This window comes from Sceloporus undulatus, chromosome 1, assembly GCF_019175285.1.
Source record: "Sceloporus undulatus isolate JIND9_A2432 ecotype Alabama chromosome 1, SceUnd_v1.1, whole genome shotgun sequence".
NCBI classification, from domain to species: domain Eukaryota; kingdom Metazoa; phylum Chordata; class Lepidosauria; order Squamata; family Phrynosomatidae; genus Sceloporus; species Sceloporus undulatus.
In genome coordinates, this window is record NC_056522.1 from 3943557 (window position 1) to 3971275 (window position 27719).

General features: G+C 45.5%; 1 protein-coding gene across 2 annotated transcripts in view; it reads right to left on the reverse strand.

Moving 5' to 3' along the window:
- ELP3 (elongator acetyltransferase complex subunit 3) overlaps positions 1–27719 on the reverse strand; it is a 149586-nt gene that overhangs the window by 74959 nt on the left and 46908 nt on the right. The window lies entirely within an intron of this gene.

The following is a 27719-nucleotide window of genomic DNA, read 5'->3' on the forward strand; positions in this document are numbered from 1 at the left end:
TCATCTTCCAGTATTTCACGCAGTGTCTTCCATTTTTCGTGTTTTTATTGCCTAGCTCATTTTTGTTCCTATCCACGTGTGCCGGCCATGTTGTGGCTTCTCTTTGCCCCGTTCTCTCTCTCTCTTTTGTCTTTCGGCCTTTCTTGCCGCGGCGCTCCCTGCCGCCGGCCCGTCTGTCCACGCTTGCCCGGAACCAGGTCACTATACGTCACCCCCCTGGGTTTCTCCCCCGCCGTCCTGCCGGGACTCCCTGATCTCTTTTTTTGGGCGCGTCCCCCCTTGGTCGCTGCCGGGCCTGTGTGGCTGTCGTGCATCTTGATTCCTAAGGCCTTTGACAAGGCCTCCCTGATTCCCCTTGCCACCCAGCTCGTCCCTGTGGCCTAGACAATGCCAACTGCCAGGGGCTTTGAGTTCATGACTGGCTAAACCTCAAGGGTGCTCAACAGTGGCTCCTCTTCCTCTTAGAAGACGTGCTCAGTTGGGTGTTCAAGGGTCTGTTCTGGGCCACCGTCCTCAGTTAATCTCTTTAGCACTGCTTTAGATCAGTGGTCCCCAAACTGGGTACCCTTTAAGAGATTTGGGACTTCAGATCCCGCAGCTCTAGCCATGGGCTCATCGGTCTGGGATTTTTTTCCTCCCCCAGGGCGTGACGTCCAAAATCCTTACGCGCCACGTTTGGGGATCCGTGCTTAGATGGATCGAATCGGGGGATCAATTATCAAAGTGTTTTGAAGAGTGACAACTTTCCCCCTAAACAATATAATGATAATTTTCTATAGCGCGATGTGTAGCACCTTTGAGATAATTGCAAGAACCAATTGGCAGCCTGAGCTTTCGTAGACTTCAGTCCACTGAAGTTACAACAAGCTCATGATGCTTAATTTTTTCTTGCAGTAGTCTCCAATTGCTAACAAGATCTCTCTACTGTACTGATTCAAAGGGACTAACACAGCTATAGCTTTGAATGCTATTGTATTATTATCTTACTATTCTTATTATATTATTATTAAATACACTGGTGCTATTGTGTTCCTGCTACTGTAGTGGACACCCTGCCAACTGCAGAAAGCCCCAGGCCAAACAATCTGGGATCCCACAGTGAAAGCAAAATGTTCATCCATTAATTTAGTTAACAGAGTTGGAAGCAGATGATTTCCACGGGAATCAACACAGTAGGTTTTGGCTCAGTTTATCACGCATACCTCGTAGTACTCTCTACCATTTAATGTGCAGGGTGGTAAAACAGGAATCGGATCTAATTTTGTGCTCCTCACTCCGGGAAGTGAGAGAGCCAATGACTTCCAAATATACAAAACATGGAGGCCTTATCTACACTGCCTGTCCTGGCGGGATAATGAATAGCAGCTTCAGGAATAACACTTCAAGCCCAAATTTGCTTTTGCTGATTGTCTCCAAACCCATATTTGGGCTCTAGCAGCATTCAATGCTGTTTTGCACCACAAATGCCATATTTTGCTCTCTCCCATGGGGCTCTCAGCATTAAAGTCTTCTGGAGGACCAAGGCATTTCCTTGCTTCCTTTCTAAGCAGTCTCACTCACGTTTAAAGTCATGCAGGGATTAATAGCATTCTGTTCCCTTTGTGTCTATTAGTGTTGTATGATCTATTCACACCACACACACACACGAGAGGGAAAAACCTTGAAGATAAGTTGCTAAGATGTTAATGGAAAGATCTAATAATATATACTTAATATAAAATTTTCTTAACCCAGCCCTCCAACATAGTCTCAGGTGGGCTTTACTCATATGCACCAGCTAGTGCTAGCATATATTTATCAGTATAAAACGAGTTATTATAAAACAACAATCTATCCTATCATATATATAAACATTTAAAATACCCCTTAGCCGAAACTCACGCGTGCCGATGTGTGGAAGGGGAGGCCCATAGGATGTTTAGTGGGGTAATCGCCTGATTAGTAATGGACGGTTTGAGTCCCTTCCTAAATTGTTGGTCCCAGATTGAGGAGAGTATGATGGATGCGGAGCTTATGGTGCAGCGTGTTCAAAAGGGCTGGGGCAGCTATGGAATAAGGATCTTTGGTCGTATGCTAGTGGGTGTGTGTCCAAACTTGCTCTCAGGCACTCTTCAGGAGTGCTGCAGATTGTTACTGAGGGATGCGCAGGTCGTGATTGACGGGAGAGACGGTCCTTCAGGTAATCCTGGGTTCCCAAGCCATTAGGTGCTTTATAGGTGCTTAAATCCAACGTGCCTTCTATGATGCTCGGAAGTCGTAATAGGCATGCCAATTGAGAGATCTTTAAGCACCGGTTGTTATCCTGGCTGTTCTGGAAACGCCAGTGACCAGCCGTGCTTGCTCATGTTTTTGCTACTACTTGCTAGCTTCGCGATGTTTGTGGTATAATTGGCGTTGGCTCTCATTTTGAGATTGCGTTGCAGAAACCACAATCTGAATGTTTATCAGATGCGTGTACAATTAGTTCAAGGTCCCTCTGGGCCTAGTATGGGCGCATGCTGGCGACTCAGCGTGAAGCTGAATACATGGTTTTACTCCTGACCGTAGCATTCACTGAGCAGTCTGGTTGAAGGGCCTTGAGTTCAAGAACACTTGCACCCCCAAGATCTGCTGCACGTGAATACCTACAGGGACGCGTGTCCCCCATTCAGGGATCATGTGGGCAAACCACCGCTCCATTCCTGGAACAGGGGTGTACCTATCTACTTAGCCCTTTGTTTTACTTGGATTATTAGTTTGCGTCGTTTTCCTCTCATTTCCCTTTGCCCCTTATTCTGCACCTTCCAGACTATGGCACTGGTAGGTAGCTTGTGACGCCCCATTCTCTCTCCCAGTCTCACGCTATCAGTCCGGATTGACATGAGAGTATAAATAATTGTGTGTCATCAGCGTAACTGATAACTACCGCGTCCCATGTCTCCGGTATGATCTCTCTCCACGCGGTTTATGTAATGTTACTGCATGGGGTGAGCAGGATGGCTTCTGAGGATCCCCGGTTTTAAGGGCCCCGCTCGCTGGAGCACACGTCCCCAGCTGCCACCATCTTGAGACCTCCCGGCGATGGTAGGAAGGAACCCCACTGCTTTTGTGAAGCGCTAGTGTTGCCTCTCCAATTCCATACTCAGTAGGCGTTCCTGAAGGATACCATTGGTCTTATGTACGATACGCTCGTCTGAGTATTTCCACGATGTCACCATACAGTGTGGTGTCACTGTCCTTCCTTGTCGTGTGCCCAGTCGCGTAATGATCTATCGATCTCACTCTGGGTACCATGGCCGTTCTTACTCCCGCTGATGCTTCCGCCGTGAAGTCTCGGTTGAAATGGGTACCCGCCTATCCGTTTCCTTTTCCAGACCTCCTGATATGCTGGTCTGTTGTTCCCATATTCGATCTCTGCGATCATCTTCCCCAAGCATGGTAGCCGTTTGCAACACATGGCTCGTCTATTATTATGTCCCAGGGGGTCAGGGCGGGCTTCCTTTCGATCGGTTTCCGCTGGCCCCTGTTAAGGATTCGTCTGGACATCGCCCTTCCCTGAGGCGAGGTGTTAATTAGCTGGCGTACTTACTGTTGTACCACCTGGGCGGGGTCCCTCCTGTGCGTGCGCTATACCTACGAGGGGCTAGCGGTCACGTGTGAGTCAGTGTCTGTTCCGAACTCTTCTCGAGGAGCATTGTCCACATCCTCGGTACTACCCCATACTCAAAACTGATCACCCGTGTTTAAACTATAGTCCACTTGTTTATTTTTTGCTTGGACACTCACCTACCTAGGTTCTTGCATTACGTCGGCGTTCATGCTACTTCGCTTACGCGAGAAGTTTATCCACATACAAAGTCTTTGCAAAGTCACGCAGGTCCTTAGACGGTTTCAAGTTTTGATCTTTTGGTTTGGTTGTCTCGGTGCTAGGTAGGGAGCTGAGATTTGCCGCGCGCGGCACACTATCATTTTTTTGACATATGCTGTACAGCACATCTCAAGCTATCTCTCACATTGAACACATACTGTTTTTTTCCTAGTTTGAGCCTGCTGTAATTTCAGTATCTGTGTTACTAAAAGATAATGTAGGAGAGATTTCTTAGGGCGAAACAACTGCTGAATGACACAACAGTTCTTAGCAGAAAATAAAAAAAAAAAAAAAAAAAAAATGAGAGTTGCCATTGACTTCACCCTCAGTTGCCGCTGGATATCAGTGGCCCTCCATCTCCACGGATTTTTTATCCACAGATTTGAGATCCAACAGCTTGAAAAAATATTCCCAAAAATATAACATTCCACAAAACCAAACTGTGCTTTTGCCATTTTATATACGGATCCATTTAACTATGACATGTTTTTAATGCGGACTGAGCATCCATGGATTTTGGTATCTAAAGGGGGATCCTGGAACCAAAGCCCAGCAGATTACCATTCCACCAAAGTTCATCACTCCCACACTGCGATTACAGTTCTCATATGCATGCTGGTTTGGGAATGGCGGGAGTTATAAGCCAACAACAGCTGGAGAGTGCTAGGTTGGCAAACGTTTTCTTGCCTCACCTAATACGCTGTGAATTTGTGTATCTCATTGATTATACATGAATTATAGATGGGGAAGGAGGACCGCAATGCGGCTCTGTTCCAGTCCGTAACCCCATTTGCCATGCAGGAACTCACAATCAATAGCATTGTCCTGATGAGATGGACATCGCCTCTGTTAAAGACCTCCTTGAAAGAGGAGTATTTCGAAAGGCTGATGCTTCCACTGTGCTAACTTATCTCTTATACTAGTGCAGGAAGTTCCTTTTCTACTGTTATCAGCCCTGGATTATTCTTTCTTTGTGTTGTCTTGCATATGTAACTTGTTTCAAGTTCCTCTTCTCTGGGTACAGCATACAGAAAACGTACATTGATCGAATCTTATATGTGGACATCCTTCAATATATTTAACAGGTGTCCTATCCTATCACGCTCTTTAACTGTCTCTTTTCCATGTGCACCCCTGACTATCATACCCATATCTTATGCTCTCCTTGCTGCCATAAACCTCAATGTTGTGAAACCAACGACACCAGACATTTGCATGTACCTACAGGTAATAACTAACATCTGTCGGCAGTTTCTCTGTAGCACCGAGTGTTCACTAGGTGTTAGGACTTTTCCTATAGGATAGCCAAAGCCTGAGCAGGTCTAGGAATTATTTCTCAATAAGGGCCTCTAAGCAATTTAAGTACTGCTTTCTCTTGCAGTCTTTCATCCACAGTCTTCACTAATTGCGCCCTATTGAGCGATGCTGCTTGCACTGTACCGGTGGGGGAGGAATGTATGAGTATTCAGGATAAGTATTTTGTGACTATTATATTAGGGCTGCTAATTTTTGAGATAGAACCACTTGAGACCGAATACACGCAAAGATTCGATTAAGATACAATGTGGGGGGGAGGAAAGGGTTTCTTCACCTCACTGCAAAGCTTGTTTTCCTATTAGCTGTACTACTACAAAAACACAGCGCCTGCGGTTGATCTTCGCTCTTCAACCTTTATTTTTATCCATGTACTTGGAGGAAAAATTTCATGTGCGGGAAGACTTATCAGAATTGGCCGATGATACTAAAGTAGGAGATATAGCTAATATCCAGAGGTGGATCAACATTTTCCAAATGATCCTGATATAGACCTAGAAAGCTGGGTCCGAGCTAACAGGATATCTGCACCTCTTTGAACGGTGTCCGACCTGTTATTATACTGTGTATCTGCTACTATTGGCGAAACCTGATAATGCTACAGTGATATTATGGTTGTTGGTGATGATCACGGCTTAAGGAGTGACACATGTTGCAGGGATCTAGCGTCCAAGTAGACCACAAGTTGAAATGAGTCAATTCCGTTTGTGTATGCGGCCGCTACAGCGGCATTACTGCTGTCATTTTAGGCTTGCCTCACATTCGATAGTATTGTATCTAGTTATCCGGGACTTGTAATAGTGCGCATTATTCTTCTGCTCTGGTTCAGGCCTCACTGGAATTTATTGTGTCTCTGTTTCTGGGCGCTTACAATTCATTTAAATGGGACATTGAGAAACTGGAGCATGTCTCCAAGGAGGGCGACTAACATGGTGAACTGGTCTGGAAACTTGCTCTATGAGGAACGTACCCGCCAGGGAGTGGGGATGTTAGCCTGGCGAAGATAAGGTTAATTGATTGTGTTTTGTTTATGCCCTATTAACTACTTGACGGTGATGTCATTATTGAGGTGGGAGCTCAAACTTGTTTTCTGTTGTCTCCAGCGACTAGGACCGGAGTCCATGGATGCAGCACATGTAAAAGAGATTCCACTCAACATTAGGAGGAATTTCCTTGATCAGTTTAAGGGTGTTTTTTCCACAGTGGTAATTCATACTTCCTAGTGAGTTGTAGTGCGTTCTCCCCCTTGGTAGGTCTTCTGTAACAGAGGGTGGTTGCATTTGTCTGTCGATGCTTGATCTGGATTTCCTGTATGTCAGGGGTGTTGGTTGACTGGATGCCCTTGCGGTCACTCTTCCACCTCTTATGATTCGTATGCTCGTCTTGCATCTAGAATGTTTCTAATATTGTTAGAAGTTGTGGGACGTGAATGCCATTGTTGACCTTTCTGTGCCTCCACCCAAACTTTCCGCTTGTATGATTTTGGAGAATTCTTAAAAATCTTGCTTTGCTCTATATTATGGTTTTTATATAGACCGTTAATTAAGGGGTGGCCCCATGTGGCTTCTTGGAGCAGTCATACTCTAACTAGCCTTTACAAAAGCACGAAAAAAATGGTCAAGTCTTCCATGCAGGCTCTCAAGGGCCACTATTCTTCTTGTCCACTCTCATGTTTGAAATCTGAGGAGAAAGGATGGTCGCATTTTTCATACCCGTTTAATAAGCTGAGAGCGTTCAGAGGGTTACTGTTAACTTTTAGTGAAATTTCTACATCCCTGCTCTGCTTAAATTTCTCCCATGTAGAGCATACATTGCAAGACAGTTTTTGTCATAAATGTCATGTGTTTTGTTGAAACATTTCTGTACCAATTCTAAGTGGTGGTCTTTTTTTTTTATTTTTTACCTTTTTTTTTTATGTCTACTATTTATTTCTTTTTTTTTTTTTTTACACAGTTCGTTTTTTTTTTTGTTTGTTAATTTAATTTTTTTCTTTTTTTGAATGGTATTTTTTCTTTTTCTTTTTTATTTTTTTTTTTCATTTTTTAAAATTTATTTTTTTATTTTTTTGGTTTTTATCCTTTTTTTTTTTGTCCTTTTATTCCCTTTTTTTATCTTTTTTTTCTCTTATTTTAGTTTTTTTATTTTTATACATATGCTTTTTTACTTCTTACTTTTTTATTTAATTTTTTTTTTTTTAGTACGTTTTTTTTTTTTTTTTTTTTTTTTTTTTTTTTAGATTTTTTTTTTTTTTTTTTTTCGTTTTATTTTTTTTTTTTTTTTTACACATCACTTTTTTTTCTTTTTTCACATCGTAAAATCCACAATCTCGATGAGATTTATATGGAGTGCGCACCAGTTGTTGTGTGCCACTGTAATGTTACGGGACATAAGGACATGTTCCAGCCCATTGCGTGGACAAGCGAAAATCTACTGTTTGTTCGTAGTTTTTCCTTATGTTTCTATAAAACTAAAGCTGTGTTCTATAAGTGGTCCACAGCAGCCATAGGATCCATTGTTACTCAATGTAACTTTTATGATTTTATTTGTATTATGTTATTCGCTATTATGTTGTATTTAATATTGCCTTTTAATGATTTTATAGTTATACCATCGTACTACTCGACTCTACGTCGATCTCATGTACAAGGTCGAGGGCATTGGTTTTGTTGATCCCAAAACTATGGATTTTTGATCTTGGATCTTCTACTTGTATATCAGTAGAGGGTAAAGTTTTGGGCTTATAAGCTTAAAGGAAAATTATGCCAAAGAACGTACAAATATTCCCTGCATGCCTACTGGTTTGTGCCTCCCACTCACGCTCTGGACCTAGATGACCAGAAAAGAGGGGGTCAGTGCTTTTCTGGACAGTATATACTTTTGCTTTCACCACGGGGATGGTTCTTTTTTATAAGAGTTCAAAGTACTTTATTTTACATCTGGCCATGCTATACGTTGACACAGTTTTTTTTGGTCAATCTTTTGGTCTACAATTTCTTAGATCCTTTACATGAGTATATACACTAATGTCCCTGTAAAAAACTGCTTTAAGCGTGCACAATAATCAGGTTTTTTCTATTCATAAAACAACCCTCTTGAGAGTGACACTGGGTCCTTGGCAACAGTGGCCTCTGCCGCTACCAATACCAATGGATGCTCAAGTCCCTTTATATAAACAGTGTAGTAAAATTGGTGCCTGATATAAAACTGCAGCAATCATGGTTTGCTTTTGAAAAATCTTTGTGTGTGTGGAGCAGGGATTATTTTCAAGCCATGGATGGTTGAGTCGTCGATGCAAAACCTGTGGATTCTCATGGAGAGCTCCTTCGTATCTCATTTTTTTCCTTCCATTTGCACCGAGTTGTGTACAGCTTATCGCATAAACATGACCATTTGTACTGTTTGCCACTATTTTTTAGATGTGTTCGGGCATACCAATTTTAATTACACATTTGGACTTTTCAGACTACCATTATTTACGACACGGAATGTCAGGGTGTAATGGTGAACAATAATCCACAAGCAGCACAGAAATGCGGCCGCAAAGGTTTATTGCTCGGTCTGGAAAATTGCCCTATGCGCTACAGTTCATGATTCATAAGCATGCAGGATGGGGAGGCGTTTTCCTCTTGCAAGGTGCAACAGTGCGATGCGGCAGTACAAGGCCAATGCGATTTTAGGTGCATCAATGACGTATAGTGTCTAGATCAGGGGAAATCATCGTGTCACTAATTATGTTCTGTCAGGCCTCACCGGAATATTGTGTCCAGTTTCTGGGCAACACAATTAAAAAAAGGAGTTGAGAAACCGGAGCGCGTCCAAAGGAGGGCGGATACATGGTGGAAAGGTCTGGACCTCATGCCCTATGATGGAACAACTTAGGGTTTTGTGAGCTGGGGATGTTAGGCTGGAGAGAGAAGTTTACGAGGGTGATATGATAGTCCCTGTTTAACCACTATTTGAAGGGGTGTCATATTCGCATGAGGGTAGCAAGCTTGTTTTCTGCTGCTCAACGAGAACAGGACCCGGAATAAATGGTATGCCATACTCAACCTTAGGAGGAATTCCTGACAGTAAAGCGGCATCGTTTGACAGTGGAACACACTCCTTCCTCGGATGTGTAGTGCATATCTCCTTATTAGAGATCTTCAAACGATGGCTGGATCGTCCATCTGTCGGGGCTTTGCTTTGATTGTGATTTCCTGCATGGCATCGTTGTGGGGTTGGACTTTGGATGGCCTCTTGTTTGTGTCTCTTTCCAACTCTTACGATTGATATGATTTTCTATGATGATAAGTAAATGCATTAAAGATATGCCCGCCTGTAAACACACAGTGGCCATTATATATAGGATGTTTCTTAGGGAGTTGGACTATATCACATTGAACGTGGGGGCTGTTTTAACCGCCCTTAATTACAACGGTCTTCAATGAATCACGTGTTGACCGGTCCCTTTGTGGTTAGCAGCCCAGTTGTGTTGATCTTGGCAGTAACATTATTGTTCCGGCGGATAGTTGTTACACATCTGGGGGCTGGGTTATTTCCATCTCAACTAAAAATGGCATGTAAAAATATTTAAATTAACTCGCCTCCCTCGAACCCCCTGGTTCATATATATTAGTCGGCCGTTCGCTGCTTTTACCATTTTTTTTGTCCGGAACGGTGATCGACGAGGCGGGTTGCGAGCCAGTTCAGGCGTTCCTTGGATGAAACGGATTATCTGGACCCTTTCCAACTGGCTTCTCGCGGCGGTTACGGGGTTGAGGGCGGGCCCTTTGTTTTTGTCTGCCTTGGTTCGGGGATCTCGTGTTGGATGGATCGCCAGGGGGTAGCTGTCCCTGTCTGGTGCCTTGGATCATCTCAGTGGCTTTCCGATACATCGGGATTCCATGGTTTTTTATCCTTCTGGGACGCCTGGCAGCGGTTGGGTATTGGGTTGTGCATCTGTTGTTCTCACGTGGATTACCGACTCCTCTACCTCTCTGCCGGGCGGCCTCTTCCAGATGGTTGCAGCGGAGAGTGTTGGTCCCCTTTATCGACGATGAGGACTGCCCTTGTATTCATTTTTCTAACCCCCGTGGCTCTTCCGGTCCCTCCAAGGTCCCTGGTCACATTATGTCTGCCCTACCTGTTCGCTAGTCCGACATTCCCACTTCTTTTACCATGGTCGGGACCGGTTGTCGGTTTCGATTCACGTTCAGAGCTATTCCTTCCTGGCCCCGCCATATAACATGTTTTTTGTTCTTGTCGCTTGTCTGGGCTTTCCATTGTCAGTCACGCTGCATTGTCCTTTCATTCCAACTTCCTTTTTTTCTGTTTAGCTTTCCTGTCGTCCCTGTACTTTCTTTGTTCCCTCCTGGTAACTGGGTGGCTAGTTTTGGTCACGTCTTCTTCCCTCTCGCCGGACCACTGTCTGGACTCCGCCCTCAACCTAATGTCGCCGTCCTGGACGAGTGGAAACAACCGACTCGTCGGATATTGAATCCAGGAAAACGTAGGATTAGGTAGAGGTTCTCCTGGTTCCCGGAATGGAGGTGGTTCCACTGTCTGAACGGGGTCACGCTCCTTGAAGGCTCCGTGCGCAGTCTGGCTGGTGTGTTTTCTGCCTCTGTCGCTTCACTGATCCGTCATTTATTGAATGCGTACCGTCAAGAGGCAATTTGTTATCAGCATTCGGCTGATTCGCCAAGTCTCGCGCCCATTCCTGGTTCCCAGAGGGAGACTAGAAATCTCTGTGTACATGCTCTGGTAACTTCAAGGACTGGATTTTCTGCACTGTACTTATCAGGGTGGAATACCCTTATACCAAACTCGGAAGTCTGCAAAATGTGTGCAAAATATGGCAGCCCGGGCGGTCCACTGGCGCTCCCCGGACAAGCCTCAACACCAGTTTTAAAAGCTCTTCATGTTGGCTGCCCATCGCTTTCCGAGTTCCAATTATTAAGGCGTTTGGTAATTACCTATTCATAGTTCCCTATATGGCCTGGGCCCAGGGATACCTGAAGGACGGCCTTCCCCGTCCATTCCGCCTCGCACCTCAGGAACGTTCTGGGCAGCAATCTATGAAGTGTGCTGGGGTAGGTTAGCTCTCACCGCACGGAGGACTTCTCCACGGCGCCCCTGCTGCTTTGGAATACGCTGCCACTGTGCTCCGCCGTTACCACTCCTGGCCTCATCAGGAAAGGACCTTATCAAAACCCTACTGTTTCAACAGGCATTCCCCCAGGAATTAAAATACTGTGGGCCTACCCTCCTCGATGACGTGCTATGATTTTGTTGATTTAGGTTGGGGGCAGCTTTTTGTCGTTATTTGATATTAGTATTGGTCCGTTTGTGATGCTTTTTGTATTTTAATGTTTTTCCTTTCCCTTTTTGGTACCCTTGTATATCTGGTTTGTTTTTTTTTTTTTTTTTCCTTTTTGTTTTTTTCTTCTCTAATCCCTTTGTCTCTGTAACTGTACTTTGCTCCTTCGGCATTGCAGGCCCAAGTTTTGGCCTTCGCTGTTCTGATTCTATAACATCTATCAAAATTTATTATTTAGTTTATTACTCTTCATGGTACGTAAAACACTCCAGGGCCAACTTTCCATTGCAGTGATATTCTTACCTACATCTCACCACGTTCTCTCTTGTCTGACAGAGGTCCACCAGCCTCTGTTTAACGATCTCAAAGGAGCTTCATCACATCCCAGGAGTGATCCACTGTTGTGTACATCACAGGCATAACAAGCTTGCTCATCACTCGTATGACATCTTTTCAAAATATTTCAAGATATTTGAAAATATTACCATGATAGATTCTGGAGTCAGACATTAAACAGGAGAGGTCTGTGAAACATCTAGGAAAGGCAATTGCCATAATCACAAACTTCAAATGGGTTCCGAGAACAGAGGTTCATGCCAGACTAATTTTCTTGTTCTTGATAAAAATTACAAGCTGGTGTAGATTGAGGAATGCTGTGGATATAGTTATCGCTTGATTTCATAAGGAGTTTGGACAAGGTTTTCACATGACATTCTGAAACAAGCTTGTAAAAATGTAGGTAGCCAAGTCGTTCATACCGTTGTTAAACACTGGATTTGTATGGGTTGATTCCCTCGGGCTCGATATCAACGGTTTGCTCAAATCATATGGCCTCCTTTTCATCCTGGATGAGATAGTGACCCGTGGGGTTCCCCACAGGGCTCTGGCCTGGGCCACAGTTTTATTCCAATCTTTATCAATAGCTGGATGACAGACTTGGAAGCCTACTTATCAAATTGACGTCTGAACCCCCATTAGGCGGAATAGTATATTCTAGAGGACAGGATCAAAATTCAAATGACCTGAAAAACTAGAAACGTTGGGCCAAGCTTACACAAAACTTAAACTTTAAACGAGAAATGAAAGGACTGCACACTTAGCGGCGAAAAATGAAATGACCAGATATATGATGAGAGAACCTGGCTGAATGCAACTAATGTGAAAGGATCCCTGGGAATCCAAATAGACCAAACAGTTTGGAACATTGACTCAAAGTGCGATGTTTTTGTTTGTTTTTTGTTATTTTTTTTTTTTTTTTTGTGTTTTTTTGTTTTGTTTTTTTTTCCTCCGCAGCTAAAAATCCGGGCCCATATGCAATTTTTTAGTGCATCAATAAAACGTTATGGTGTTAGTATCACCCGAGAGTAGAGTACACAATTCAACAACGGCAGTCATGAGAAAACTGGAGAATTCTGTGTCCAACAGGAGGGAGACTAACTGGTGAAGGTTCTGGAACATGCCCCACTGCGGCTTGCCTGCGTAGCTGGTGCTTTTTCGTGGAGAAAAGTACGTTAAGAGGTGATATGCTAGCCTGTTTAAATCTTTAAAGGGATTGTCATATTGAGGAGGGAAACACAGCTTGTTTTTTGCTGCTCCCGAGACTCGACTCAGCACAATGGATGCACGCTGAGGAAAAGAGGTCCACCTCACCCTTCAGCGGACCTCCTTACCAAATAATGGCTGTTCGACAGCAGAACACTTCCCTAAGTGTGTGGTTTGGAGTCTCCTTATCTTGGAGTCTTTAAGCATAGGTGAATCTGACATCCCTGTCATGTTATGCTTTGATTGAGATACCTCCTGCATGTCGCCGGGGGTTGGACGGATGCCGCCCTAGTGATTCTACCTGATTTGAAACTGCTATGTTTCACCCCTTACCCCGTCTCTTCTTCAAGCGCGCAGAGTCATGAGAATCTTGTGGAAGAATTAAAAAAAACGTAGGCTGCATCACCTCAAACCGGCGCCAATAACTAGCATGTTTCTTAGGGAGGTGCCTATATCCCATTTGAGCTTGTGGTGTTTTCCACCGTCCTACACTCTCCCTATCGGTACAGAATCAAGTAGTTGGAAGAGAACCCTAAGGGACATTTCTGTCTAATTCCATTTGACATGCCACAGCGACAAGCAAACAATAATACTTTAAGGAGTGCACTATCGACCGGTTTAAAAACCTCTAAAGAAGGTGGACCTACCTACTTCCAAGGAAGGTCTTCTGCTATGGAATGGGAGATTTACTGTCAGGAACTGTTTGCTTTTGTAAGATGAGTTGGAACCTCTCTTTTACTATAGGTTGCATCAAGTGTTTGGGTCCATTTTCTTTGGATGACAGTCCTAAGCAGGCCACAAAATAAGTTTAGGCAGAGTGGGTCATAGTGTTGCTAATACCTAGATACCACTCGACTCTTCATACAGTTATTTCAATTAGCATCCATACCCTCATCGAATTGGTAAGAACCCGCTCACTAGTCAGCGAGCTGGACTAGCTCGTCGACCCAACCCCCATCATGCTGTTACCCTACCCCCTATCGTCCTCAGGCGATCAGACACAAACGCGCACGGTCCAGGTGATGATTCTAGCCTCAGACAACCGTATCTCTGTCTTAAACAAGCTAAAGAAGAGAGTAGCTCACCTACTTGCGCACCACAGGCCAGTACGTCTTCTGCTTGTCAACACACAAGCTCTGGCTGTCCGGGACATGTTTTGCTAATATTGTGTGTTGTGTGTCTTCTGGTTTATCTACAGATAATGGGAATTTTATGCATACATATGTGTGCATACTGTCGCGTATCTTATTGATGGTTCGGCCCGATTCAGCAAGCAGCCGCAGATCGAAGCTTGCTCTCAGATCGTCATATCTGATCTACCTCATTATCTTCTTCGCGCATCAGCAATTCGCTAACACTCGACCGTCGTAGCTATTGTCTCACTCGCTCAACATTTCTTTTCCAGGCTAAACATATCCAGATCCCAAAGCCGCTCCTCATAAGGCATGATGTGTGAAAGCATTTTGTTAAATGTGGTAGCGAAGAGGGGAAAGAAATATTAATCTAATTAGACATAGCAACAGCAGCTAGAGTGGTATTGGCAAGGCATTGCAAAATGAACAAATTGCAAGATTGATGGACTGCATGGGAAAATTAGTGGAGATTCGAATGGGGAAAATAACTAATTTAATCAAAGGAATATAATAGAAAGCTTTTTAGAACCTAGGAACCCTTTATAGTTTGATGAAGGAATATCACAAGATGCAGCTATGTATGGATTTGAGATATAGAGGGGAAGCAGGAATTTTACCATCTTGTAGAAAGCATGTTTGATTAATGAGTAATGGAACTTTAATAAGGTGTTTAGTTTTTAGCAAAAAAAATGAATATTGTGGAGTGCTTATTTAAAATGTCATGGGTACTTAGTGTGTTACATAGGTTCATTCTAAGAAAGTGGGAGTTCACGTTTTATAAGTGGCAGAGAGAGTGGTGTTGGTGGTTGGCGTTTGTATATTTTATCATTGTGCGTTTTGTGGGAATGAATTTGTTCATTAACAAAAAAGGGAGTCCTGTGACAGAGATGGATTGTCATCAATCACTTCCTTTATATCTGCCTCTGCTTTTCTCCAAGATGGACTCAGGGTGGCTTGCAGGTAGAAAGATACAAAAAAACCCTATGTACTAAAATCTTAAATCAAGATTAAAACGGAATTAGACGTCTGCAAATTAAACCATTCAAACGTTGAAGGCTAAAATAAAAGTAGTACAGCACACTATATGGATAGTCAACATGGTTCCATGTTCAAGGCCTGGATAGCCCTCCGGAAGACCAGGGTTCGAATCCCACTGGCTGACCTGAGCAAGTCAAACACTCTCAGCCTTAGGGAAGACAAGGCAACCCCTCTGAAGAACCCTTAAGGCCGTGTTGTGTATTACTGTATATACTCCTGTATGTCTAGAAATTTTAGTCAAAAATTGACCAAAAAATCCCAGGTCGACTTATCCATGGGTCAAATGCAATATTATACTTTAACTCTTTAAAAAAGGGAACGATCCCCTGGTGTAAGGCAAGAGTGCAATCTGTCCTAGAAGCACTGACCTCCTCACTCTCCTTCCATCCAGCCTTTAGTATGAGTTTAAAACAGTTATGCCTGCCATAACTTTGCAGGTTTTGGCATTGTTTTCCTTTGCTTCATCATTTGAATCCTTTGTTACATGCCCCTAAATTTACACCTTGATTCATCCAAGGGTCATATAAAATCATAATTGCCTCCAAAACGTGACCTCGACTTAACATGAGGTCGACCTATAGTCGAGTATATAGGTATTTGTTGGATTGCGTTACAGCAGCATTAGGATTAAAATCCTGTTCAGATCTGGAATACTGGGTGATCATTTTGGGATGAATCACATTCTCTCAGTCTCAAACCCCTTCAGAAAATAAATTTTAAAAATTTTTGTGGGTTTTTCGGGCTCTGTCCATGTTCTAGCAGAGTTTTCCTGACGTTCGCCAGCATCTGTGGCTGGCATCTTCAGGAATGCTTTGCCTGGAAAAAATTAGGTGTATAATTCTTTGTGAGCTGGAATGCAGGAGTGATTTGTATATGTCTTGTTCGTCTGATGGGCTGTCCTAGTGAGGGCAATGGAAAAGAGGATTATGTCTGCTAATTGGTGATCATTATCTGCTGGAAAACGCCCTGACTCTGAGTGGTTTCCATTTGCATTTGCTGAGTCTTATTTTGCATCCAGCGATGGTAGCCAAATTTGTTCACTTAGTGATTTGTTCTTCTTCTGTGTGAAATTGTCCAGGTGTTTGTGGATTTCAGCGTGGCTTCCCGCGGTCTCTGACATGGAATGGTTGGCATGGTCCAGAACTCCAGTGTTTCAACAGTATTTTATGTCCAGGATATGGTTGTGGCGTTGCTTCTGTGATTTTTCGGCGTGACCAGTCTGCAGTCGTCTCCTCGTGATATTGGTTGCACACTGCGTTTGGTGTGTCCCTTGTGGAGACTTTTCCACAGCTGCTGTGGTATGCGGAATCGCTTCGCGCTGTGCGAGAGATCTCTCTGGTCCTGGCTGAGCGAAGCAATGCTGGTTTCTTCGTGGTTTGTAAACCATTTGAGGGCGTGCTTCTCGCACACTTTGCCTATTCTGTCTGTGTCTCTTTGTTATGTGTAAAAATACTTCCCTTTGGGGTGCTGCTTGTCTTCCCTTTCGCTGGGTGTCCGGGCCTGGCAGCCTTCTGAGTCTGACGCGGATAGCCACGGCCTCGCGGAGCCGCCCTGGTCACCCCTCTTATCTTCATCTAGATGTTGTGTGGCGTTCTCTCGATTATGTTGTGAGCCCAACCGGGAGCCCGGTGTTCCGGAGGGCCGCGACCATCCATAGTCACTTGTTCGGCGCCGTGTTACCTTGTACATTTTCTTTTTCATACGTCCGTTATTACTTTTACACTTTGTCCCCTCGCATCCACCTTCCCCCCTCGGTCTGAGCGTGCACGTTCCATTTTTTCTCTGTATTCCAGTTGTTCTTCACTGAGACTATTGTACCAGACCTCATCAGACTCTTTATTTACAGTCGGCCTTCTTATACGTTGTGTTTCACACGGATTGATACACGGTTGAAATGTTCAAAAAAAGTATAATTTCCTGATGATCCTTTTATTAGGGACACCATTTGCATGTCTATACTTAATGGCTTAATACACGACTTTTGTTATACACGGGGAATTTGGAACCAAACCCCAGCGAATACTAACAGGATCCACTGTTAAAAGAAGAAGTAGAATAACGATACAACATACATCTCCGAATCACGTCTTTGCTGTGAATCTGGAGAACTCCAGATAGGACAGCACTTTAAATCCCCCAGACCCCTCCCCTTTGGTTGCTTTTCCAAAGCACTTTCTTCTGTCAGCTTATGTTGTAAATTCCTCCCCTTTGTGCTGAAGAGAGAAGAAGGGGGGGAGTAACCATTTGGTCCTAGTTCCTTGACTAGAGAGATCTAAGGATGTATGCATCTGGGTATCTGTTACCATCCAGCCTCCTAAAACTGCCTGTCTGCGATATGTGACCTCGGCCCATTCCCCATGGTGGCAGTCCTCCTCCCAAAAATGCCTATCTATCTATATCACTACTCCCTCTCTATATATGCTTACTCTAATTCTATCCCATTGTGTGTGAGAGCCTATTCACTGGCCCCCATTCGCAGTGTTTATCTATCTATCTCTCTATCCATCGTCTCTCTCTCTATCTCTACAAGGTCTATCTATCTATCTCTATCTATCTATCTATCTATCTTATCTTTTATATCTATCTAGCTCTACAAACCTCAGGCAATACACCCTGAATCCTGCATGAAGGTAGATTCTGACACCTGATCATCTGAACAAAATCCACCCCACACATACAGACCGATACCTGCACAAGACTCCAACCATCACCCAGGACACGAGAGACACCAATCAAACACTGATAGACTGAGCAAAATGCATCTGTTGAACCCCACTTCTTGGAAGATGAACTTAACACTTGGACTGGACTCTAAAGGACTCAGCAAATGAAATGGGAAACCATCAGAGTCAGGGACTTTCCCCGCAGATAATGATCACCAATGATCACCATGTAATATAAATAAATAATAATAAAATCTTTATTTATATCCCGCCCTTCCAAAAGTCCGGGCGGCTTACAATGTGCAACAAGTGCAAACAAGTACAATTTTAAAAACACATCAACAGCCATACAAATCTAAAAAACAATAAAATAAAGGCCCGATAGCCCTCCTCATGGCCACGGAAGAGGAGGGCCCACCGGGTATTTAGTCGGGGAATGCCTGCTTGAATAAGAAGGTCTTGAGGTCCTTCCTAAATTGGGCCAGGGTGGAGTGAGCGGAGCTCCGTGGGCAGCGTGTTCCAAAGGGCAGGGGCAGCTGTGGAAAAGGCTTCTAGAGGTAGAAGCTAACCTGGCCCCGGCACCTTCAGCAATTGCTGCCCGATGTTCTGAGGGTGCGAGGCAGATTGTACGGGGAGAGGCGGTCCTTTGAAATCCTGGGCCCAAGCCATTTAGGGTTATAGGTGTGACCAACGCCTTATATTGAGCTCGGAAGCGAATAGGCAGCCAGTGAGATCTTTAAGTACAGGTGTTATGTGGCTGGTCTGGAGACACCAGTGACCAGCCGGCTGCCATATTCTGTACCAATTGGAGCTTCGAGTTTGGTATAAGGGTTGCCCCATGTAGAGTACATTGCAGAAGTCCAATCTCGAAGTTACCAGAGCATGTACAACAGTTCTAGATCCCTCCGGTCCAGGTATGGGCGCAGCTGGCGATACACGGAGCTGATACAGGTGTCTTGACCGTCGCATTCACCTGAGCAGTCAGGTGAAGCGACGAGTCAAGAAGCACCCCCAGACTGCGCACGGCGTCTTCACAGGGAGCGTGACCCGTTCAGGACAGGTGGAACCACCGCATTCCTGGACCGGGGGAACCTATCACTAGTACCTTCCGTTTTCTCTGGATTTAGTTTGAGTCGGTTTTTCCTCATCCAGCCCATTACTGACTCCAGACAGGCCCAAGAGGAGAGCGCCATCCTCAGTCACTGCATCAGTCGGAGCATAGAGAAAATGATCTGGGTGTCATCAGGTACTGATAACCCCGCCGCCCCATGTCTCGGATGATCTCTCCAGCGGTTTCATGTAAATGTTGAATAGCATGGGAGACCGAATGGCTCCTTGAGGGACCCCAGTTTTAAGGCCGCTCGCTTGAGCACACGTCTCCAGCTAACATTGGGACCTCCCGGTGAGTAGGACCGGAACCACTGGAGCGCAGTGCCCCGATCCCCCCCTCTGCCAGGCCTCCCAGAAGGATCCATGGTCTATGGTATCGAAAGCCGCTGAGATGTCCAAGAGCACCAGCAGGACACGCTTCCCCTGTCGATGCTCAGACGGAGATCATCGACCCAGGCGACCATGGCCGTCTCAACCCCGTGACCCGCCGGAAGCCAGTTTGAATGGGTCCAGATAATCCGTTTCATCCAAGACGCCTGAAGCTGGATCGCAACCGCCCTCTCGATCACCTCCCCAAAAATGGTAGCGAGCGAGACTGGCCGATATTATTATGTACCAGGGGGTCGAGGGAGGGCTTTTTTAGGATCGGTTTTACGATGGCCAATTTAAGATCGATGGAAATCGCCCATCCCTCAAAGAGGTGTTAATTATCCGGGTAACAATGTCGTTACCCGCGGTCCCCCCTGTGGCCGCTAACCACGAGGGGCGGGTCAGAGAGCAGGTTGTTTTCCGAACACCTCGCGGATCTTGTCCACATCCTCGGTACTCACCAATCAAAACTGATCCAGGGTAACATAGTCCACGGGAGGCTGGACACTTCTACCTAGACCTGCCATAATGTCGGCGTTAGACCTCGCATGCGAGAAGGTTTATCCACAAAAAAGTCATTAACAAGTCAACGCCGGCCTTAGAAGGTTCAAGGATCTGGTTCAGGGCAGGAGGGCTGAGTTGCTCCCTGACCACCCTGAACAACTCTGCCGGCTGACTCAGCGGACGCAATACGAGCACCATAGAAGAATCTCTTGTTGTTTGTATGTCTCTCCGTAGTCTTCAACAGTCGGTCTAGGAGAGTCTGTCGTCTAAGCAAAGGTGTTTCGCCAAGGTACTCTAGCCGTCGCAGAACCGCTTCCTGCGGAGATCTTCCGTATACCAGGGCTTACGATTGGAGCGGGCCTGAGAGGACGTTGGAGCGATTCTGTGTATGCCCCGGAAAGACCGGTATTCAGATACCGGTAAGGGCATCAAAGTCGCCGTCTTTTCCAACCGTGAGCCCCCTCTAAGGCTTTTGGAACCTCTCAGGTTCCATCAGCCTTCGAGGGTGGACCATCCTAACCGGTCCACCACCCGGGGGGGATCTGGGTAGAAGCCTGATTTTCACCTCTACCAGGAGTGATCCGTCCATGACAAGGGGGAAATATTAGCAATTTCCACCCACGGATTTTCCGCCTCCGAACAGAAGACCAAATTGAGAGTATTACCCGCACATGCGTAGGACCCTGATTCAGCTGGGACAGGCCCATGGCCGTCATGGTCTCATGAATTCCCGAGCGCCACCGGGTGGAACGTAGCTGGGTGAGGGAGATGTTGAAGTCGCCCAGGACAAGAGCCTGGGAGTCTCCATCATCAGCTCAGCGGACCAGCTGTGTCAGCTCGTTAAGGGAGTCCGCTAATGCACGGGGTGGCCGATACACCAGCAGATCCCCAGACTGTCCCAGCCTTTAGGGTCAGGTAAATACACTCGATATAGGTGGTCTGCCGGATGTGGTTCCTGGTGAGGGACACGGTGTTTTCTATGTACCAAGGCGACACACCCCCCCCCCCCCGCCCACCTAACCTGCGCTGGTCCTTCACCGAGTACCCAGCAGGCAGGGCCTGAGCCCACACAGCATCCCCTTCAGGCCCCAGCCAGGTCTCGGTAATGCAAGCCAGGTCACACTTAGAGTCCTCCAAGAGGTCTTGGAGGATGTGGGTCTTGTTATTAATAGACCTGGCATTGCATAGGAGGAGCGACAGGGTTTGTGGCACGGTTGGAGAGACCCTCAGGTCCTTTAGGTTGGGAGGGGGACAGGAAGGCGGGATAGATATGATGCATCTATCTCGCCTTCCCCTGGAACGCAAGTCCCTTCTCCCACCGCCATACCTCCCCCTGCCCCACACAACCTCAATTGGGGCTCCGCCCTCCCAGATGTCATCCCTGGCCCCGGCATCCCCCGCATCCCTAACCTCCCCCCAACCCTCTATGGCAGCTAATGGAGCAGAGGGCAGCCACTATAGGCATCCTCATGCTCCCCGGGCTAAAACAATCCTTCCACGCCGTAAACGGAACTGCGCAGTTGCGCAGTTACGCAACTGTGATGTTCCCCAAGTCCAAGGGCGGCACTCCCGGGGCGGTGCGCACATGCGCACCTCTAAAAACCACCGGGAGGAGGCCGCCCGGCAAAGGGTGCAGTCCGGAGATGGCGACAGCGGCGGCGGCGTCCGGCGTGGAGGCAGAGGGGGCGTGTCGGGAGGGTCCGGTTCCCCGGCTTTTATCCCCGCCGCTCTCACCTGCCGGGGCTCCTCCCAAACTTCCCCCCAGATGGTCCTTAAAGGGCCCACACGCCCAGCTGGCCGCCAAACGCCAAGGCCAGACAGTCCCGGTCTCAGAGGGGGATGTTCCCCAAGTCCAAGGGCGGCACTCCCGGGGCGGTGCGCAGATGCGCACCTCTAAAAACCACCGGGAGGAGGCCGCCCGGCAAAGGGTGCAGTCCGGAGATGATCCCCATATAATCCTCCCCGCACACTCCGGTCAGCCGGGAAGCAACTTCTGAGGGTTCCTTCTTCGAAACATTCTTCGACTGCACAGAGGGCCTTTTCTACCTCAGCCCCGCAGTTATGGAACTCGCTTCCCGAAGAGCTCCGCTCGACCCCCTCCCTCGACCAATTTAGGAAGAGACTCAAAACCTTTCTCTTCGAACAAGCTTTCTCCCAGATGTTGTAACGCTTCTTTCCCCCTCCCCTTGCACCCTTGTACCTACACTTTGGCTAGTCTTTGTATGGTTTTTAATCTGTGTTTTTAATTCTCGGTTTTAATGCTGATACTGTATTGTTTTATTTATCGTTTGTTGTTCTCATGATGTTGTAACCCACCTTGATCTCAAGGAAAGGCGGGCTATAAATAAACGATTTATTATTATTTATTATTATTATTAATTAGCAGACATTAATCCTCTTTTGCATTAGCCTCCCAGGCTAAGGCCAGCCATCAACACAGAACAATACACATGCAAATCACTCCTGCATTTCCAGGCTTACACAGTATATACTGTATTTTCTGGCGTATAAGACTACTTTTTAACCCAGGAAAATTTTCTCAAAAGTTGGGGGTCGTCTTATACGCCGGGTGTTGTCATATAGGGCTGAAACTTCCGAGCCGGACTGGAGAATCTGCGGTCGCCGCATACGGTGGGGGAAGCTCAAAAACAGCCACAGCCACATACTCTCCGTATGTGGTGACCATATGAAAGCAGCAAGGGCAGCGCTGTACAAGTACGGTAGAAGAAAATCTTGGAGACAGAGAGGGCTGGGCAGGCAGGGAGAGCTGACCAATCCAAGCAGACTTTGTATACAACAAGTTTTCCTGCTAGGTACCTGCATGTCATAAGCATTTGAATTAAAATTACTATATTGAAATCAAACCTGATGTTTTTTTAATTTTTATTTGGTGTGCGTTGGAAGAGGGGTAGTCTTATATGGAGAGTATATCCAAACTCTATATTTTAACTGGAAAAGTTGAGGGTCATCTTATACACCTAGTCATCTTATACGCCGGAAAATACGGGTATATATATACCCACTTTTTCCAGGCAAAGCATTCTCTGAAGATGCCAGCCACAGATGCTGGCGAAATGTCAGGAAGAAAATCTGCTAGAACGTGGCCACAGAGCCCGAAAGACCCACAAAAAACTATGGATGCCGGCCATGAAAGCCTTCGACTTTACATTAAAAAAGGAATGAATAGGAAGGTGACTAGAAAATGGTTTAATGGAAGAGTGAGGAGTTGGGAACAAGCAGATGGCTTGATGATGGATGGAAAAGGAAGTTGAGAAAGATAAAGGAAGGGAGAAGGATTATAGGGTTAAGATGTTATCAATACAAACGCACAGTGGTATATAAGATAGTTAGAAAGCAAGATAGAACTTACAATGGCTGGATCAACTTGAATTAGCACTAAGTAACCCACTAATCCACAGGACCCTAGCTAGACTGGCATTGCTTTGTCATACAAAATGAGCCCAAGGATACCCTACTAACACAAAATCTGGCAGGCTGCACACTGGAGGATAGGCAAACAGTGCGATTTGAGGGTTGGACTATGACTCTGGGAGACCAGGGTTTGAATCTGGGCTTGGACATGAAACCCACTGGGTGACCCTGGGCAAATCAGAGTTTCTCAGCCTCAGAAGATGGCAATGACAAACCTCCTCGGAACAAAATGTGCCAAGCGTACCCTATGATATGGAGCCTTAGAGTTGCCATAAGTCAAAAATGACTTGGAGGCACAAAACAACAACAACAACAACAACAACAACAGACATTTGGGGAAAGATAAACACCTAAACAAATCATAACCATGATGGGCGTCTTAATTTAGACAATACCAAGAGAAAACAAGAAACCAGGTGATTCATAGATGCATGTGCGCGCGCACACACACACACACACACGAGCACTAAATCTAGGGGAAGAGGGGTATAAAAATATGTCATGGGTTGCTGCCAAGGTGCTTATTTATCAAAAGAGGAGGAGGAGAAGCGGGGTCCGGGTGCGGGCGATGGGAAGCATCCATTAAGCTGTCCACACTGCAAGTGCCTGCAATTGGTTTGCAATTTAGAGTGATTATTCCAGACATTTAGGGAGCGATGAATCAAGTGGCAGAAAGCCCCCCCCCCCCCATATTTTAAAAAGCCACAACCATTGAATACCTTCTGCCTTGTCTTTGCTAATGCACCTGCAAGAAGCTTTCAGTATCAAGGACCCTGCAGCAGCCTGTCAGAAATGGCAGGGTTCCCATACTCCAAAAATGATGGGGCATTTAGCCCTGTTTTTAAAATACCTCAAGAGGCTTGCTTTGCTCATACAAGGTTGATGTTAACACTTCCACCTCCAGCACATTTCATTTATTAGCTGTTACTGTGTGCCTTCAAGTCATTTCTGACTTATGGCGACCCTAAGGCAGAGTTTTATTGGCAGAATTTGTTCAGAGGGTTTGCCATTGCCTTCCCTTGAGGCTGAGAGAGTGTGACTTGCTCAAGGGCACCCAATGGTTTTTCGCAGTCGAGATGGGATTCGAACCCTGGTTTCTAGTCATAGTTCAGCCCCCAAACCACTACACCAGGCTGCCCCATTAATTTATTTATCCTTATTTAAAATATTTCTATCCTGCCCTCACGGGAGCAGATGATTCGAAGAACATAAACTATTTAAAACCATTCCAGATAAAACCAATAGAAGAATTTAATCAGGATTTGTTGCTACTCTTGTGTGCCTTCAAGTCAGTTTTGACTTATGGCAACCATATCATCATCATCATCATCATCATCATCATCATCATCATCATCATCATCATCACCATCATCTTATATCTCCCAATATAGAGACTCAAGGCGGTGAACAGCAAATGTAAAATAATACAATTTAAAAACAATACAAAAAACCCACATTAAAATGTATAAATATAAAATTTAAAAAACAACAATTAAACCATTTAAAAAGTTAAAGCAGTTATGAATTAAAATATAACATGTTAAAAACTCAATACAAACCTTAGAATGTAAATCATGCAGCATTTAAATTATTATTATTATTATCAACATCATCATCAGTATTACTATTGTTGTTTTTATTCTTATTAAATAATCAATTTTTCCCAATTTTTTGGGGGGGAGGGGGAGAAAGGCTTCAGGGGGGGAATGCGGGAGGAAATTCTGCCAAATTCTTCAACTACTTTTGTTGTTGTTGTTGTTGTTGTTGCCTTTGCATCTCCAAGGTCTTAATTCCCATTGCCATTCCGGAATGTCTAAAGGCTTTTCATTGACAGGTGAACGACAAAAGAGCAGTTACCCAGGCCTTCAAAATGCAGCAGGGGAGTTTATAAAAATGATCAGGTTAATAGCTGGCATAAATCAACCGCTTTGGAGAATTAATGAGGTTTTTAACACAGCCAGCACCTCTAGACTGCATTAGGCAACAGAAGGCACACTTGTGCAGTTGTGACAGCACAAGAAAAATGAGACAACCTGGGGGGGAAATGAGAGGAGATGGGGTGGGAACCATGAATCAAATGTACTGTTGGAATAAACTGTGCCAAGTGGCGAAACTGGGAAACATGTGCATGTGTTTCCCTGCTTCTGCTGCTCCTTTTGCTTATGTTTAGCCTCATTCTAAAGGAGATCAGAAAAATTTACTGCGTTAGACTACAACTCCCAGAATCCCCCAGGCCGTGTCATTAAACACTTGAGTTCCCCATGCTGGATGACTGTTTGTATGGAAAAAGCAACAAGGGACCAACCAAGTTAACAGAGAAGTTGGGCTGTAAATAAGTCCAATGTGAGTCAGCATGGCATAGTGATTTGAACATTGGACTATGACTCTGGAGACCAGAGTTCGAATCCCTGCTCAGCCATGGAAACCCACTGGGTTCAGCTGGACCAATTGCTTAGAGAGATGGAGGGGTTTCCTTCCCTCAACGTCTTCAAAAAGAGTCTGGATAACTACCTGCTGGGGATGCTTTATCTGGAGAACCTGCGTCAAGATGGAGGTGGTACCTGATGGCCTTTGGAGCCCTTTCCAATTCTGCAGTTCTATGGTCCCTTTCACATTACACAGCTATAGCACTAAGATAATTGCCATGGCGATATCCCATAAAACTCTGGGATTTGAACTTTAGGGAGAGGTCCTTTGAATTTTCAGCCAGAGAGCTCTAGTGTCTCACCAGAGAAAATACCCCAAGATTACATAAAATGCAGCCAGGGCAGTTAAAGTGGAATCACAGCACTATAGAATCATAGTGTTGGAAGTGACCGCAAGGGCCATCCAATCCAACCCCATTCTGCCAAAGAAGGAGACTCCACCACTCTCCAAGGGAGTATGTTCCACTGTCTAACAGCGCCTACTGTGAGGAAGCTCCTCCTAATGTTTAGGTGGAATATCTTTTCCTGCAGCTTCCACCCATTGCTCTGTGTCCTATTCTCTGGAGCAGCAGAAAACAAGCTTGCTCCCTCCTCAATATGACACCTCTTCAAGTATTTAAACAGGGCTATCATATCACCTCTGAACCTTCTCTTCTCCAGGCTAAACATCCCCAGCTTTCCAAGTCTCTCCTCATAGGGCATGGTTTCCAGACCCTTCACCATTTTAGTCACCCTCCTTTGGACATGCTCCAGTTTCTCAACATCCTTTTTGAATTGTGGTGCCCAGAACTGGACACAGTATTCCAGGTGGGGCCTGACCAGAGCAGCCTAAAATTGCATTGGCCTTTTTAGCTGCTGCTGCATCACACTGTTGACTCATGTTCAACTTGTGGTCTACCTGGACTCCTAGAAGCCTTTCACACAGAGTCTCCTTATGCCAGGTGTCCCCCATTCTATATCTATGAATTTCATTTTTCTGCCCTAAGTGCAGTACCTTACATTTCTCCGTGCTGAATTTCATTTTGTTAGTTTTGGTCCAACTTTCTAGTCTATTCAGGTCATTTTGAATTTTGATCCTGTCCTCTGGGGTATTAGCTACTCCTCCTAATTTGGTGTCATCTGCATACTACTAATTCTGTAGTGTGAAAGAACCCCATGACTGTATCATGGCAGTGGGTTGGACTAGGTGGCCCTTGTGGTCTCTTCCAGCTCTATGACTCTATGATTCTATAGGATTGCATCTTAGCATCCCTAGCCTCAGCCTTGGAATTTGAGGCTGAGCATATAAACAAAACTATGGCTGCATCTACACTGCAGAATTAATGCAACCTGATGCCACTTTAACTGCCATAGCTTAATGCTATTGATTTCTGGAATTTGTAGTTTCACGGGATATTAGCTTTCTCTCTCAGAGCACCCTGGTGCCACCACAAAGTACAAGTCCCAGGATTCCATAGTATTGCACTGTGGCAGAGAGGTATCAAACTGCATTATTTCTGCAGTGCAGGTTAGACTTTGGGTAGGACTAAGCCCCATTGAACTCCAAGTTTTATATTTACCAGTTGCTAAAATAATCTAGTTTGAGATTGCCTTAACTGCCCTGGCTCAATGCTAGGGAATTCTGGGTACTATAGTTTTAGTGAGACACTTAGGCGCGTTATAGACGGCCCAGAAGGGGCCGTCTCGCACCGCCAACGGTTGCAGCGTTCGGGAACCGCAGCAGCCAAACGGCGCGGTTCCTGGACGGTGCAAAGAAGGAGTGCGATTTTCGCGCTCCTTCCTGTGGCCCGGAAGAGACGCCGCAAGTGCCAAAGTGTGCACTCGCGGCGTCACTTCCGCCACGCGATGTGAGCACGCAGAGTGTCCGCTACATCAAAATGGCGGCGCCCATCTGTATGCGGCGCCGCCATTTTGACGTAGTCATTACGCGTGAGGGGCAAGGCGCGTCAGGAAGCGCCGCCCCTTGTGTGTAATGACGGCGCGATGACAGCACCTCATGGGCCCGTGCCTTAATCTTTTCTATTGGAGAGTTCTGGTGCC